The sequence below is a fragment of the Triticum urartu genome, chromosome 3A, assembly GCF_056163025.1.
Source record: "Triticum urartu cultivar PI428250 chromosome 3A, HENAU_Tu73, whole genome shotgun sequence".
NCBI lineage: Eukaryota > Viridiplantae > Streptophyta > Magnoliopsida > Poales > Poaceae > Triticum > Triticum urartu.
Window position 1 is genome coordinate 274526104 of NC_141875.1, and position 16984 is coordinate 274543087.

A 16984-nucleotide genomic window follows, 5' to 3' on the forward strand; every position below is an offset into this window, starting at 1 on the left:
AAGACATTTCGACAGGGTAAAACTAAACCAGTAACACCGCCCGAATGTGCCGACAAATCCCGATAGGAGCTGCACATATCTCTTTCTCAGGGCACACTCAGATTGTCTTAGGTACGGGTAGGCCAGCCCAGAGTTGCCCCTGGTGGTCACCGGCAGCTGACAGGTTGGACCAACACTCAGAGGAGCACTGGCCCGGGGGGGGGGGGGTGGTAAAATAATGATGACCCTTGAGTCCGCGAAACCCAAGGGAAAAAGAGGCTAGGTGGCGAATGGTAAAACCAATGTTGGGCATTGCTGGAAGAGCTTTACTTAAGGCGAAATGTCAAGGGGTTCCCATTATAGCCCAACCGCGTAAGGAACGCAAAATCCGGGAACATAACACCGATATGACGGAAACTAGGGCGGCAAGAGTGGAACAAAACACCAGGCATAGGGCCGAGCCTTCCACCCTTTGACCAAGTATATAGATGCATTAATTAAATCAGATATATAGTGATATCCCAACAAGTAAATAAATGTTCCAAATAAGGAACGGCCTCCAATCTTCACCTGCAACTAGCAACGCTATAAGAGGGGCTGAGCAAAGCGGTAACATAGCCATTCAACGGTTTGCTAGGACATGGTGGGTTAGAGGTTTACATGGCAATTTGGGAGGCTGACAAGCAAATGGTAGGCATCGTAGCATTGGCATAGCAAAAGAGCGAGCATCTAGCAAAGCAAAGATAGTAGTGATTTCGAGGGTATGATCATCTTGCCTTAAATCCCGCAAGGAAGAAGAACGAGTCCATGAAGAAGACAAACGGACGAAGTTGAACGGATCCTCACAAACTCGACGTTAACGGAACCAACCCGAAGAAGCAACACCGGAAAGAAGCAAACAAACATGGTAAACAACCTTCACATAATCATGGCAAGATGCACAACCAAGTATGATGCATGTCCGGTTTAATTATGCATGGCATGGCAAAGTGCACAAACAATACTACAAATTAAGTGGAGCTCAATATGCAACGAGTTGCATATTGACGGAACACCACATCAATTATTTAGTTCATCTTGGTTAGGTACTCAACAAAGTTAAATGTTGGTTAACATGGCAAGGGGTGAAGCAAATGAAAACTACCTATCTAGGCAAATTTAAATGAGGCCGGAAACAACGAACAACATTTCCGGAAACTCCTCATGTGCATATATTAGGTTTGGTACTGTTCTGCCCTAAACATAATTTTAGAGTTGTTAAGCATGCAAAATAAGGCCAACATGTTAAACTAGGCAAAATTCTACCCCATTTACATATAAAGTTTATTAAAATCGGAGTTACGGTTAATTAGTTATGAATTAAATCATTTTAGCATGGCATAGGAGCAAATTAATGCAAACAACATTTTAGACATTTCAAACATAGATGAAAGTTGGCTATTATTAATCTACACAAAATTCTGAGCAAGTTTCATATATAAATCATTTTAATCCGATGCACCATTTGTGAGTTATTAAATGCATGAACTAGGGGGACTATACTGCAAAACTGCTGTCTCAGGAATAATAGACAAATTCGCAGGACCCGAACAAAAACATATCGGGCCGAATCTGAGGCAAGCCCACAGCAGGAAGGGAAAAAAAACAGAGGCGGGCGCTGGGGTGTGGCTCATCCATTGGGCTCTTGGCCCGAACGTGGAGAGGAGGCAGGCCGAGGCGGGGGCGGCGCGATCTGGGCCTGGGAGGCGGTTGAGGCCTGGGCTCGTCCCGCTCCTCGATCCCGCCTGGATGAGCGAGGGGGTGCGGGGGCCGCGGTCAACGGTGGAAGAGGAGGCGGCCCAGGTGCGTGCGGCGGCGGATCCAGGCATGGGGAGAGGCGTGATGCAGGCGGGGCGGCGCTGCTTGGTCTCCGGCGGCGAAGGCAGTCACGGATCTGGTCGGCGACGGGGTCGAGGAAGCCTCGGGTGGTGGCGGTTCCCTACTGCGGCAAGTCACAGAGAGAGAGAGGCATGTGAGGGAAGGAGGAAAGGAGAAGGGGAAGAAGGAGGACAGGGGCGACGAGGGCGTCCTGCTAGTGCTCGTCTGAGTCGGCTCGCCAGCCAGCGCGGCGGTGCTCGGGCGGACGAGGGGCAAGCAGAGGAGGCGGGGTCGGCTGGGAGGCCTCGGGCATGAGGATGGATCGAGGAGCTCGGCTCCTAGACGAGGGGAGGTTGGAGAGGAAGGGCGCGGCTCTGCTGGAGGACGCCGACGGCTCGACGGGGATGGCTGGAGGCGTGAGCTGCGCTGGTCTCCGGCAAGGCCGGTCCGACGAGGCACGGTGGGCGAAGGCGGGGTGCACAGGAGGAGCTGCGTGGTTGGGTTGATCGATGGATTTGAGAATATGGTGGTGGCTGATTGGTGAATCGGGAGGAGGCTGCGGGATTGGTCCAGTGAAGAAAACGAGGGAGGTGGGTGGCGCTGCGGATGCACGGATTTGATGGGTGGCGGAGGCTGATCCGAGGAGGGAGGAGGCTGCAGGAAACAAGGTGGATCTGGATCAGGGAAGAACACGAGGAAGAAAGGTAGGTGGCGGCGCAATGGGACAAGAGGGCTAGAATTTAGGGTTGCTGCCTAGGGGATTGGTCTATATATAGAGCGCTGGATTTTTGGATAGGGGCATTTGGTCCCTCCGATCTTAAACGGACGGTCGCGAAATAAAAGCTTAGGGAAACCAAATGAGAAAACGGTGACGTTTTGCAGATGTTCGGGGATGATCCGGACACAACGGTAGCGACAGCCTGAGTCGGGTCCGGGACAGCTTTCGGACGTGCGCGAGGAGGGCCGCGGTCTGACGAGAGAGGTTAGGTTGGACCTGGCGGTAGGTAGTGAGTTGTGTAGACGGTCTCGAGCTGAGAGAAGAGAAGAGAGGGAAAACCCGACAACAGTTTCCGGAGACCGAAAACGTCCGACGTTAAACCGGCTACTATTGCCGCTATATTTAATCGTTGGGGCATCAAACGAACTCCGAATGCGATGAAATTTGACAGGTGGTCTATCTACACTATAATAAGACCACACGTCAAATCTCATCCCATTCCGAGAACATTTTCCGGCCACTTATAAAATAATATTTCGGACATGCCGCGGGCGCGTGCAAGTGTGGTTGGGCTCAGAACGGACAATAGAGAGAACGAGGAGACCGGAACAAATGCAAGTTTTAAAAACATGATGATGCAGTGCACACGATGACATGATATGCAATGCATGACACGCAAGCAATGACAAGGCAACAACAGCGAATAACTGGACGACACCTGGCACATCGGTCTTGGGGCGTTACAACAGCGATGATGACTATGTCGACGAAGCTGGAGCGGATATCATGGAGTCTTCATCGGAGCAGTTTTTCTAGTCGACCGCCATAACAGTAGTAGTGTTCCACCATGTATATAGCATAGTCCAAGCACTTTTATAACGATAGTTCTAGACCGATTGTATGCCCTTATTTGATTGAATGAAGTGATTTTGTGTGCATTGCCTCATGTGCATTTGGGTAGTGTTTTCCCATTAGACCTCATTCTATTATAATCTCTCCCATCTAAACCCATCAGATGCCTCTGAGACGTGACCCCGGATTTACCTTCCCACTGGAGCTCACTCAGTTGATCCAGCAGCAGAATACGTTGATGCAGTTGCTAGTCTAGAATCAGAATCAGGGGAACAACAACAACAACAACAACCCACCACTGCCACCACCTATTGATCACTTAACCCGTTTTCTTAGGCTGAATCTGCTGGTGTTCTCTAGTAGCACCGAGCCGATTGTTGCAGATGATTGGCTCCGCAAGACAGCAAGGGAGTTGACCACGGCAGGATGCACAGATGCGGAAAAGGTGAAATTTGCCGCACATCAGCTTGAAGGACCCGTAGCATCATCATGGGAGAATTTCACAGCCACTTACCCTATCGACACTGTCACATGGGATCAGTTTCAGCAGGCTTTCCATACTGCCCATGTTTCAGCAGGAGCTATGGCCATGAAGAAGCGTGAGTTTCGCAACTTGCGCCAAGGAGGACGGACAGTTGGCCAGTATGTGGATGACTTTAGTAAGCTAGCACGTTATGCCCCAGATGACGTTGCTACGGATGCAGCTAAGCAGGAGAAGTTTCTGGAAGGACTGAATGATGAGTTGAGCATGCAGTTGATGGTAGCAAGCTTCAACAACTACCAGGAGTTGGTAGATCACGCACTTATGATTGAAGGGAAGCAGCAGCAGATTGAAAATCGTAAGCGGAAGTATGGACAAGGGAAGTACAATTCTGGAGCTCAGCAAAAGCCGCGTTTTACTCCTAAACTGGGAGGACCTTTTCAGCATACCCATGGGGGAGGAAGCTCGCACAATCATAATGGCCCCAAGAATGGTAATGGGAATGGAGGAAGCAACGGCCAGAACCGTACCAACCCATCAACACCAGCCAAGAGAGACTTGAGCCAAGTCGCTTGCTTTAAGTGTTAGAAGACTGGACATTACGCCAATGAATGTCCTGAAGCCCATAATGGAAATGGTAATGGAAGCTCTGGGAAGAAGCCGAACCCTTTCAATAGGGGACAGGTGAACCACGTTAACGTGGAGGAGGTTGAAGCTCAGCCAGATGCAGTAATAGGTAAGTTTTTGGTTAAGTCATTTACTGCACTCGTTCTTTTTGATACTGGTGCATCGCATTCATACATCTCAAGGGGATTTGTGCATAAGTATAAACTGCCAACCCAAGCCCTTAGGTCACCGATGTTAGTAACCTCGCCTGGAGCAGAGTATATGGATAGTCTATGGTGTGATCGGTTACCATTAAGGATTGGTAACTATGTATTTCCCTCAGACCTAATAGTATTGGAATCTCAAGGATTGGATGTGATATTAGGCATGGATTGGTTATCGAAGTATGAAGGGAACATTGAATGCTCCAGTAAGTCAATTTTTCTTACGACGCCAGAAGGAAGAAGGATCAAGTATGTATCCCGGCATGTGCCGAAGAGGACTCAAGTAAATTCCTTATCATGAGTTGTGCAGGAGGAAGTACCAGTTGTGAAGGATTTCCCTGGCGTATTTCCAGAGGAGTTGCCAGGCATGCCACCGGATAGAGATATTGAGTTGTTAATTGAGCTTTTGCCAGGCACAGGGCCAATATCTAAGAGACCATATAGGATGCCCGCAAAGGATTTGGAGGAGATTAAGAAGCAGATTAAGGAGTTACTGGATAAAGGTTATATTCACCCAAGTTCTTCGCCTTGGGGATCGTTAGTACTTCTAGTGGAGAAAAAGGATGGATCGTTAAGGATGGTTGTTGATTATCAAGGATTGAATGAAGTAACAATCAAGAACAAGTACCCACTACCGATGATCAATGATATGTTTGATCGATTGCAAGGAGCTAAGGTATTTTCCAAGATCGATCTGCGATCAGGATACCATCAGTTGAAGATTCGAGAACATGATATACCTAAGACGACTTTTACCACCAGGTATGGGCTGTACGAGTATACCGTTATGTCATTTGGTCTGACTAACGCACCTGCCTATTTTATGAACATGATGAATAAAGTGTTTATGGAGTTTTTGGATAAGTTCGTCATAGTGTTCATTGATGATATTCTGGTTTACTCAAAGAATGAAGAGGAGCATAAGGAGCATTTGTGTTTGGTACTTGAGAAGCTCAGAGAACATCAGATATATGCCAAGTTTAGAAAATGTGAGTTTTGGTTGAAGGAAGTTGGATTCCTCGGACACGTTATATCCGGAGAAGGTATAGCAGTAGATCCCACCAAGGTTGTCACTATGACAAATTGGGAAGCACCAACAACAGTTGGAGAGATCCGGAGTTTTCTTGGACTTGCAAGATACTATCGGAGATTCATTGAAAATTTCTCGAAGATTGCGAAGCCTATGACGGAGTTGTTGAAGAAGGATACCAAGTTCGTATGGACTGAGGAATGTGAGGCCAGTTTCCAGGAGTTGAAGAAACGTTTGGTTACATCACCGGTGTTGATTTTGCCGGATCAAAACAAGGATTATGAGGTGTATTGCGACGCTTCACGTCGAGGACTTGGAGCAGTGCTTATGCAGGAGGGAAGAGTTGTTTCATATGCCTCACGACAGCTTAAGCCTCATGAGTTGAATTATGCCACACATGATTTGGAGTTAGCAGCTGTAGTGCATGCATTAAAGACTTGGAGACATTTTCTCATTGGAAACCATTGTGAAGTGTACACGGATCACAAGAGTTTGAAGTATATTTTCACGCAGAAGGAGCTAAATCTCAGGCAAAGGAGATGGTTGGAGCTTATCAAGGATTATGACATGAGATTGCATTATCATCCCGGAAAGGCTAACATAGTAGCCGATGCCCTGAGCCGTAAAAGCCATGTCAACACACTAATGACATGAGATTTACCGAAGTAGTTAGCCGAGGACCTTCGTGAGCTATGTTTGGAGATAGTTCCGAGAGGCTATGTAGTAGCATTGGAGATTCAGTCTACCTTGATGGATAAGATCAGAGAAGCTCAGAAGACTGACAAGGAGGTTGCCTCTATAAAGGAGAAGATGAGCAAAGGAAAAGCTAAAGGATTTCGTGAGGATGAGCACGATACCCTATGGTTTGAAGACCGTGTTTTTGTGCCCAATGACCCGGAGATCAGGAAGTTAATTCTGCAAGAGGCCCATGATTCACCATATTTGATTCACCCAGGAAATACCAAGATGTATTTGGATTTGAAGGATACTTTCTGGTGGACCGGAATGAAGAAGGATATTGCGGAGTATGTAGCAGTTTGTGATGTATGTCAGAGGGTAAAGGCAGAGCATCAGAAGCCAGCAGGATTGTTACAGCCATTACCAATACCCGAATGGAAGTGGGATAAGCTAGGCATGGATTTTATTACAGGTTTTCCCAGAACTCGTTCAGGCTATGACTCGATTTGGGTTTTAGTTGATCGTTTGACAAAGGTAGCTCATTTCATCCCAGTGAAGACTACTTACACCAGTGCTAAGTTGGCAAAGATATACATGACCAGGATTGTATGTCTGCATGGAGTTCCGAGGAGCATTGTATCAGATAGAGGAACCCAGTTTACCTCAAAGTTCTGGAATCAGTTGCATGAAACTTTGGGTACCAGGCTAGAGTTCAGTACAACTTTTCATCCACAGACAGATGGACAGCCCAAGAGAGTGAATCAGATTTTGGAGGATATGCTGAGAGCTTGTGCGCTAGATTATGGATCTAGTTGGGACGACAATTTGCCATATGCAGAGTTCTCTTACAACAACAATTATCAATCCAGTTTGAAGATGGCCCCTTTCAAAGCCTTGTACAGAAGGAGGTGTAGGACCCCATTGTCGTGGGATGAACTTGGAGACCGCCCGTTGTTTGGACCGGATTTGATTAAGGAGTCTGAATAGAAGGTGAAATTGATTCGTGACAGGCTCAAGGTAGCCCAGTCCAGGTAGAAGAGCTGCGCAGATTCTAAACGTAAGGAAACAGTTTACGAAGTTGGAGACCGAGTTTATCTTCGAGTATCTCCACTTCGAGGAGTTAAGCGCTTTGGAGTCAAGGGAAAGTTAGCGCCACGTTTTGTAGGACCATACAAGGTTTTGCAGTGTATGGGAGAAGTAGCCTACAAGTTGGAATTGCCCGAAGGATTGTCAGGAGTTCACGATGTATTCCACGTTTCCCAGTTGAAGAAGTGTCACGCAGAGATGGCTGATATACCGCTAAGGGATACACTGCCGCTGGAAGCGATTCAGTTGGATAGTGATTTGACCTATGAGGAGAAACCAGTCAAGATTCTTGAGTATGCCAGCTGAGTCACTCGCAGCAAGGTTATCAAGTTTTGCAAAGTTCAATGGAGCCACCACACCGAGGATGAAGCCACCTGGGAGCGAGAGAAAGAAGTGCTGAAGGACCACCCTCACCTATTTTCTAGCCAACCCGAATCTCGAGGGTGAGATTCATCTTAAGGGGGGTAGGTTTGTAACATCGCAGTTTTTCAATTTGGAATGTTATACATTAGATCATCACTGCATATCATATCTTATTTGCTTGTGGGTTTGATCCTAAGAAATTCTACGCAACTCAAGGACCCTCGGAGAGAGTTGGGGATTTCGTTATTTTCATATTTGAGTTTTCTCAAATTTTGAAAATATGATCATTTGATTTTATTTATTTTATCTTCAATTATTTCTATTATAAAAATATGAGAGAGGGAATAAAATGTCTTTCCCAAAATAAAGAAATATTGAGGATTTAATAATAAAATCAAATAGGATTTTATTTTGGGAGTTATTGCTATTTTATTTGAATGTAGGAAAAATACACGTTTTTCAAAATTGTATTTAGGCCCCAAATAAATGTTCCTCTTGTCCGGCTTGGTTTTAGAAGTCGGGTAAAATTTATTTTGGGATTTTTGGAGTCCGTTTAGTATTTCTTTTATTTGTTTTTCTGCGCGTAATTATTAAAAAACGCGAACCGACTTAGGGCCGTGTTCGGCCAGTACTCCGTCCGGCCGGGCCTTTATAAGGCGCCGCCCCGATCCCGTCAGCCCACCGAGCCGCGCCGCGCCAAACCCTAACCCTAGCCGACTCCGCCAGCCGCCGGAGCCGCCGCCGCCGCCGGACCCCGCCGTCGGACCCCGCTGTCCCGCCGTAGCCGCCGCCCCGCTGAGGTTGATCCCGCCCCGCCGCCGGCGGTTTTCCTCGAGAAAACCGTTTGGTTTTCAGTTTGGTTTCCGTTTGGTTTTTTTAGATTCATTTTTTTATTTAGATCGGTTTATTTCCGGTTTAGTTTATTTAGCGAGCGTTCACTCGTTCATTCGTTTTAACGGACACGTTCACCATTTAGTTCCAGAAAACGAACGTTTGTTCGTTAATCTGTTCATCGTTTTTCTTTTTCTCGGATTTTTCGCGATTATTTCTGATCCGATTTTCGTTCTAGTATAACCTTTCACTCGTTTATCGGAATCAGGCGATTCAAGCGCCTGGAGTTTCGTCTCGAAACCCTCTTTCCGTTTAACCAACTCAAACATGATTTTGCTTCTGTAAAATTTGACTTAGATCCAGATTAGTAAACGAAGCTTGTTTCTTTCGCCGTTTGACTTTCGTTGTTTCGTTCGATTTGATTCTTTTTGCAAACCGGAGTTCTTAAGTTGAACTTTCTGGTTAGATCTCTTATTTGAGTTTTACATGTGCATTAGATGAGTACTTATTGTATTCTTGTTTGTTTGCGATCGAGTACCCGAAGTGCGCCGCTTGCTACTTTGAATCTCTAGGTTTCGCGGATCATCAGCAAGGCAAGTAACACTTTGATCATACATCTTTACTACCCAGTTTTATTGCATTAGGTCAATCCTCAAACATTGCATGATTAGGATCTAATTAAATTGTGGGTTTTGGGGAGTAGATGAGGTAGTACCTATTAGCTGTTTTATTATCAAACCCTTGGGAGTTACTTCTACGTTTGCTTATATTGCCATGCTATGCTAGTAGACGTGGATTGAGTGGGTGTATCCATGACAGATGTGAGATTGTTAAATTAATGGTTTATTTAAGGTGGCAACTTAAACACACATCTAGGTGGATTGAGGCACCTGGGTATTCCAGCAATTGCCTGTTTTCTTTATGGACCTCCACCCAGGCTCAAAGGGATCATGAGATTATTCATACTAGAAACTTCTGTGTGCAGCCACAAGCTACTATGGGCTCTAGCATAGTTGACTAAGTCATGCGAACTCTTACAGTGGTAGACTAGCAGATGTAGGGGATGTAGGTTGGTACTGTCTACCCGATCGTAAGGTGCTAGCGCTTCTGAAAGACTATGTCTCGGTCATCCGTTTCTCAAACATCAGGTAGTGCGAGAATCCCAACGGAGGAGATCAAGTCTTGTGGGCAAAAGTGCGCAAATCTCTGCAGAGTGTATAAACTAAACATGGTTAGTCGTGTCCCCGGTTATGGACGTCTTGAGTATCTAGTACTTGGATTATCATGTGAATCTCATCATGTTACTTTAATTAGTATTGTTGGGTTTTAATGATGATGCTTAATTGGGATTGAGAGGGTGTCTACAATCTCAATGTTTAACAACCACCATTATAGTTAAATAAAATTGTATTCCTTTGTAGTAGGGAAAAACTGGCTTTACGCAAAATTGTAACCATAGAGCTTTCCACCAGCCATATATGCATGTAGTATTGCTTTATTCTTCCATTACTCTCTATGTGTTACATTGCCAGCATATTCCATGTGCTGACCCGTTTTCGGGCTGCAACGTTCATGTTGCAGACTTTTCAGACAACGAGTTAGATGCCTTTAGGTCATGGTTCTATACTCAATGATGCCGTTGGAGTTGATGGACTCGCTTATCTTCCAAGCCTTCCGCTGTTATCGTTGCTAGATGGCCTTAAGCCATATTTATTGCAATAAGTTCTCTTTTGAGACATTCCATGTAATCAGTGTGTGATTGCTACTCTGTTATAAATCCTTCAAGTACTGTGCATGTCAGCATTACTGATCCAGGGATGACACTAATGCACAGAGATCAGACTGGTTGAGGTCTAGTCGCTACATGATTTTAAAAATGCATGAGTTAACTAAGGAAAACATTGAGCGTATGAATGCTAAATATAAACTTGCTGGAGATAAGGGTAGAAAACATTTTGTGTTTGCACCTGGAGATCTTGTTTGGCTACATTTGCATAAGGATAGATTTCCTAATTTGCGCAAATCAAAGCTAATGCCACGTGCTGATGGTCCTTTTAAGGTGTTAGAGAAAATAAATGATAATGCATATAAACTTGAGCTGCCTGCAGATTTTGGGGTTAGTTCCACTTTTAACATTGCAGATTTGAAGCTTTCTTTGGGTGAGGAAGATGAGCTTCCATCGAGGACGACTTCATTTGAAGAAGGGGAGGATGATGAGGACATCAATACCATTGTTACACCCACAGCCCCTGCTGCTATACATACTGGACCAATTACTAGAGCTCCCGCACGCCAATTAAATTATCAGGTACTTTCATTTCTTGGTAATGATTCTAATGTTCATGAGAATATGATGCTGCCTAAATTGGATACATTTTTTTGCTTACAAATGAAGGGCCTGGCATGGATAAGAGGGATGAACACTGGAGCAAGACCAAGCATGGAGATGATGTCATGCGCAAGGGGATCAAGAGCGGAGTTACAAGTGATGATTTCAGGACTTTGAAGCCACCATAAGGAGTGCGTGAAGCCTTGGACGAAATATACAAGATGCCACTTCATAAATTTTGTTCAAAGGCTATTCTAGGTGTTGCGTCACCTTATTATTGGGCCAGGCCCATATATTTTTGAAATACTTAAGTATAGGTTGTTTTTGGAGTCCATATGTGCGGGGAAACAAGAGTTAGGGTTGGTTTCGGACCCCTCCTCTAAGGGCCACGAAATCCTCCCCCCTCTTCCTCCATATATACAGCCCTTAGGGCGTCATTTAGACTTTGAGTTTTGTTTAGATTAAAGTTCACCATAGCTGCAACTTCGCGTACTTCGTTTGTGTTCAACGACGAGATAAAGGCGTCACAGAACCCCACCTTCATCAATAAAGCTTTCCGCTTATATTCGCAATATCTAGATTGCAATCTTAGTTTCTTGCTTGTTCTTCGTTTGCCTGCAGGTAACAGACCTTCGTGGTCAGGTTGATTGTGCTCCGGCATGGTCAATAACCTCTCGGAGTTGGTTTAGCGATTTCTAAGGCGCGACGTCCTCGCACGTTCATTGTCGGATCGTCAAAGTCAATTTCCTCCAAAAATGATAGCCACCACCTCATCAAAAGACGGGACACCTTTGCCTCTATCAAGGTGTCGTCAAACTACTCTCACCACAAATAGTATAGAAGCATTTTTTATGTCGGTGCCCTCTGGTATTTCGAAATTGAATTGATAAACACTATGACAAAAACACCATGGAGCTCAACTCCTCGGGACACTGCCACAACCCCTAAATGTTAGGAGGCACCAAGACATAATCCCCGTCACAATGATATCAGACTGATTCCACAATATCCGCATGATCCGAAAAAAACTTGAGTGAACAAGAGGAGAGTGAAGTCAAAACATCTACGTTAGGAGTCCTCACCAGAGAAACGAAGGGGATAAGGAGTAAAAAGAATTACTACTCTCCGATATAACTAGACTCAAAATAGTTTTTCTCTAGACTCAACAACGTTAGTGGTTTGATCAATCAAGGGGGCTCCTAAGGTCAGTAAGTCTTTGATACCAACTTGTGGCACCCAAGATGCGATTCCATCCCAATCACGTGATGAATTCATGATTGGGGCACAACCACATTTCGAGCGCATAGCAAGGTGGATATCATTACAACATACCACGTACTGAATAGATGAGAATACAAGATAAAGGCTTACACTCGCCACAAGCTACAACATGAATAGAATAGTTCATCAATACATAGCAATCATCATACAGAAGAGCAGGATCTGACTACGGATGAAATCAAACAAAAAGGAAGAATCACATCCACCCTGCTAATCCCAGGCTCCCCGACCCGGAACCTATCCCTTGATCAAAGAAGAAGAAGAACTCCAAAAGCAAGCAAGCATCACTCTCACGTCAAAGCTTCGCATAACCTGCACCTGCAACTATTATTGTAGTAATCTGTGAGCCACGAGGACTCAGCAATCCCATTACCATGGGTATCAAGACTAGCAAAACTTAATGGGTATGGAATGGATAAGTGGTGAGGTTGCAGCAAGAGACTAAGCATTGTATGGTGGCTAACTTACGAGTACAGGAATAAGATGAGAAACTATGCAACGGTCGCAAACTCGTAATGATCAAGAACTGATCCAGAACTACTTACGTTCAACCATAAACGTGTACTCTTGTCGAACGCACCCGAAAAGAGACAGTCACGGCTACGCACGCGGTTGGTGTGTTTTTAATTGAGTTTAGTTCAAGTCCACTACAACCGGATATTAACAAATTCCCATCTGCCACATAACTGCGGCCACGGCTCTCAAAAAATTAAACCCTGCTGGGGTGTCCCAACTTAGCCCATGACAAGCTCATGATCCGCGGAGACAATCCTCCATCGCGGGACCCTCCGATCAGACATGGAATCCCGGTGCACAAGACATTTCGAGAATGGTAAAACAAAACCAGCAAGACCACCCGGTGCGTCGATACCACGATAGGAGCTGCATGTATCTCGTTCTCAGGACAACACCGTCTATGCTAAGTGGACGATAGCCAAACACATCGAGTTGCCCCGAGGTGGCACCACCGACTGCTAGGTAGGTAGACCAACACTCATAAGGAGCAATGGCCCGGGGGGTTGATTATGAGACATCGGTTGTCGGCGGGTCCCTAAGCAAGTTTTAGTCATCATTAGGAAAATGATAAAATCAATGCTGGGCCTTGCTGGAAGAGTTTTATTCAAAGTGAACTGTCAAGAGGGGCCCATAAACCCTCATCGTGTTAGGGATGCAAAATCAAGGAACATAACACCGGTGTGACGGAAACTAGGGAGGTAAGAGTGGAACAAAACACCAGGCAAAAGGCCGAGCCTTCCACCCTTTACCAAGTATATAGATGTATTAATTAAATAAGAGATATTGTGATATCCCATGATATCCATGATATCCATGTCCCAATATGGAACAACCTGCAACTAGCAACACTATAAGAGGGGCTGAGCAAAGCGGTAACATAGCCATACAATGGTTTGCTAGGAACGTGAAAAAGTTAGGGACTGTTTCATGGCATATTGGTAGGCTTGATAAACAAGTGGTGGGTAGCGTGACATAGCGATAGCATCGGGACAAATAGCATAGAAAAGATAGTAGTGATATCCAAGGTGATGGTCATCTTGCCTGAAATCCTGCTAGGAAGAAGACCGAGTCGATGAAGAAGACGAACCAACATAGACAAACAGATCCTCACATCGCAACGTAACCGGAACAATCGACAAGAACCACAACCAGAAAGAAGCAAACAACATGGTAACCAAACAAGCATAATCATGACATGATGCACAATCAAGTATGATGCATGTACGGTTTACAGAGGCATGTCATGGCAAAGTGCAAAAAACCATACTTCAAATTAAGTCGAGCTCAATATGCAACGGGTTGCATATTGACGAAACTCCACGTTCGAAATATTTACTTCACTCTTGTTTGTGTACCCATCAATATTAAATGTTAGTTAACATGGCAAAAGGTGAAGCGTAAGTAAACTAACTATTTAGGCAAGTTTAAATGAGGCCAGAAACAACAAACAACAATTCTGGAAAATCCTCATATGCAAGATTCGAATTTGGTACTGTTCTCCCCTAAACACAATTTTAGAGTTCTTAAACATGCAAAGTAATTCCACCATGTTAAACTACGCATTTTTTACCCCGTTTACATATAAAGATTATTAAATTTGGAGCTACGGTTATTTAGTTATTAAATAAATCATTTTAGCATGGCATTTGAGCAAATTTAAACAAACAACATTTTAAACATAGATAAAAGTGGCATATTATGAAACTAGATGAAATTCTAAGCATCTTACATATACAAAACATTTTAAACCACTGCACGGTTGTCGAGTAATTAAATGCATGAAGTATGAGGGCTTTTCTGCAAAACTGCAATTCCTGGAGATAATAGGAAAATCGCAGAAGGGGAAAAGCATGACACGGGCCGAATCTGGCTGGCCCAACAGGAGCATGCAGAAGGCGGGGGCTGCTCATCGTGGGCCAAGCCCAGTCGGTGGACAGGTAGGCCGGTGAGGAAGCGACCTCGCAGGGGCATGGTGCGGCTGGGCCCGGCGCTGACGTAGCGTAGTCAACGCGTGACTGGACCGAGCGAGCTCCTCTCGCTCGATCTGGATAGCGGGGAGGCACTGAAGCAGGCGCGGTACTCTGCTCGTCAGGAAGCAGAGCGGCGGCAGCGCTGGACGGGAAGGCAGCAGCGGGGTCCGACGAGGCTGGGGACTCCGGCGGGATGGCTGGGATGGAGCGGACAGGTAGCCATCCATGGCATCTTAGTCCTACACAGAGAGAGCCAGAGGGTTGATATAGAGGACTAGAGGAAGAAGGGATATGAGTAAAGGAGGAAGGAGGAGGAGCAGAACAAGGACAGGAGCCGGTGCTCATCTGCTGGCTCAGGTGAGCTGCGGCTTGCTCGAGGATAGAAGGACGGGTGCCACGGGAGGAGTTGGATGCTCGGGGTTGCTGGTGCTGCTCAACGGCGGGAGGACAGAGAGGACGGAGCAAGGCGGCGGTGGAGCATCTCGGGACGGGGAAGCGGCCTAGTGGTGCGGTGGCTCGCCTTGGGAGGAGCTCATTTCCTTGGGTCGATGAGGAGGTAGGGACTCCATGAGGTGCTCGTTGGTGGTCCTTGACTTGGTCGCCGACGGAAGGGCGGAAGCGCTCCAACGGCTTGGTCGCGGACGACGCGACGGACGACGACGATGGGGTTCGGGAATGAGCTCCTTCACAGGATGGAGGTGGGTGCAGGAGGGTGGATCGAGGGGCGGAAGGGGTTGTCCCGGTGCTGAAAACAAGGGGCATGGTCGGGTCGGCTAGGTGGAATGGATGGATTGGATCGGGGAATCCTGAGGAAGAGGGTGGAAGGGGCACGGTGAGGGGATGGATGGGACATGTTGCCTAGGGTCTAGGGTTTGGACTGATATTTATAGCATAAGGTTTTTGGTTATGGGCTATATCTGTCCCTCCGATCACGATCGGATGGTCCGAGAAAATATAGGCTAGAAGAGTCCAACAAAGAACCGAAGATATTTTAGGGATATTGGGGATGATCAGGACTGATCGGTCACGACTGCCCTGGTCGGGTTCGGGTGAGTTTTCGGACGCGCGGGAGGGGTTGATGCACTGTGTAGAGAGACTCCGGTTTTGGCAAGAGAGAAATCGAAGTGTGGTTGGACTTGGAACGTCCAATGAAGGCAAGGGGGACGCGACAACTACGAACGGATGCAAACTTGCGAAAGCATGCGGATGCAATGCTCATGATGACATGAGAAATGCAACAAACAAATAATTAACATAGCTGACACGCAAAACATGGAAGGCCTCTGGAGCATCGGTCTCGGGTCATTACAGGCTGTGGGTGTAGCAATGGTATTGATGTCCTCATCATCCTCCCCTTCTTGAAATGAAGTTGTTCTCGACGGAAGCTCATCTTCCTCACCCAAATAAGGCTTCAAATATGCAATATTAAAAGTGGGACTAACCCTAAAATCTTCAGGTAGCTCAAGTTTATATGAATTATCATTTATTTTCTCTAACACCTTGAAAGGACCATCAACACGTGGCATTAGCTTTGATTTACGCAAATTAGGAAAACTATCCTTACGCAAGTGTAACCAAATAAGATCTCCAGGTGCAAATAAAACTTGTTTTCTACCCTTATCTCCAGCAAGTTTATATTTAGCATTCATACACTGGATGTTCTCCTTAGTTAGCTCATGCATTTTTAAGACCAATTCAACACGTTGTTTAGCATCAAAATTAACCTTCACCGAAGATGGAAGAGGCAACAAATCAATAGGTGCACGAGGTAGAAAACCATACAAATTCTCAAAAGGACACATCTTAATAGTAGAATGCAGTGAATGATTATAAGAAAATTTAATATGAGGCAAGAATTCTTCCCACATTTTCTTAGTATTCTTCAAAACATCCCAAAGCATAGTAGACAATGTTCTATTGACTACTTCAGTTTGTCCATCAGTTTGGGTGTGACATGTAGTACTAAAAAGTAGTTTAGTCCCCAATTTATCCCATAAACATCTTCAAATGTGTCTTAGAAATTTAGTATCATGAACTGAAAGAACAATATTTGGCACACCATGCAAGCGAATAATTTCACGGAAGAACAAATCAGCAACATTAGCAGCATCATCGCTTTTATGAAATGTGCCATTTTTGAAATCTATCCATGACAACAAATATGCTATCCCTCCCCTTCTTAC

General features: G+C 45.5%; 1 pseudogene; it reads left to right on the plus strand.

Moving 5' to 3' along the window:
• The first annotated feature begins 3569 nt into the window (after positions 1-3569).
• The window catches only part of LOC147979444 (uncharacterized), a 31388-nt pseudogene continuing 17973 nt past the window's right edge, over positions 3570-16984 (plus strand).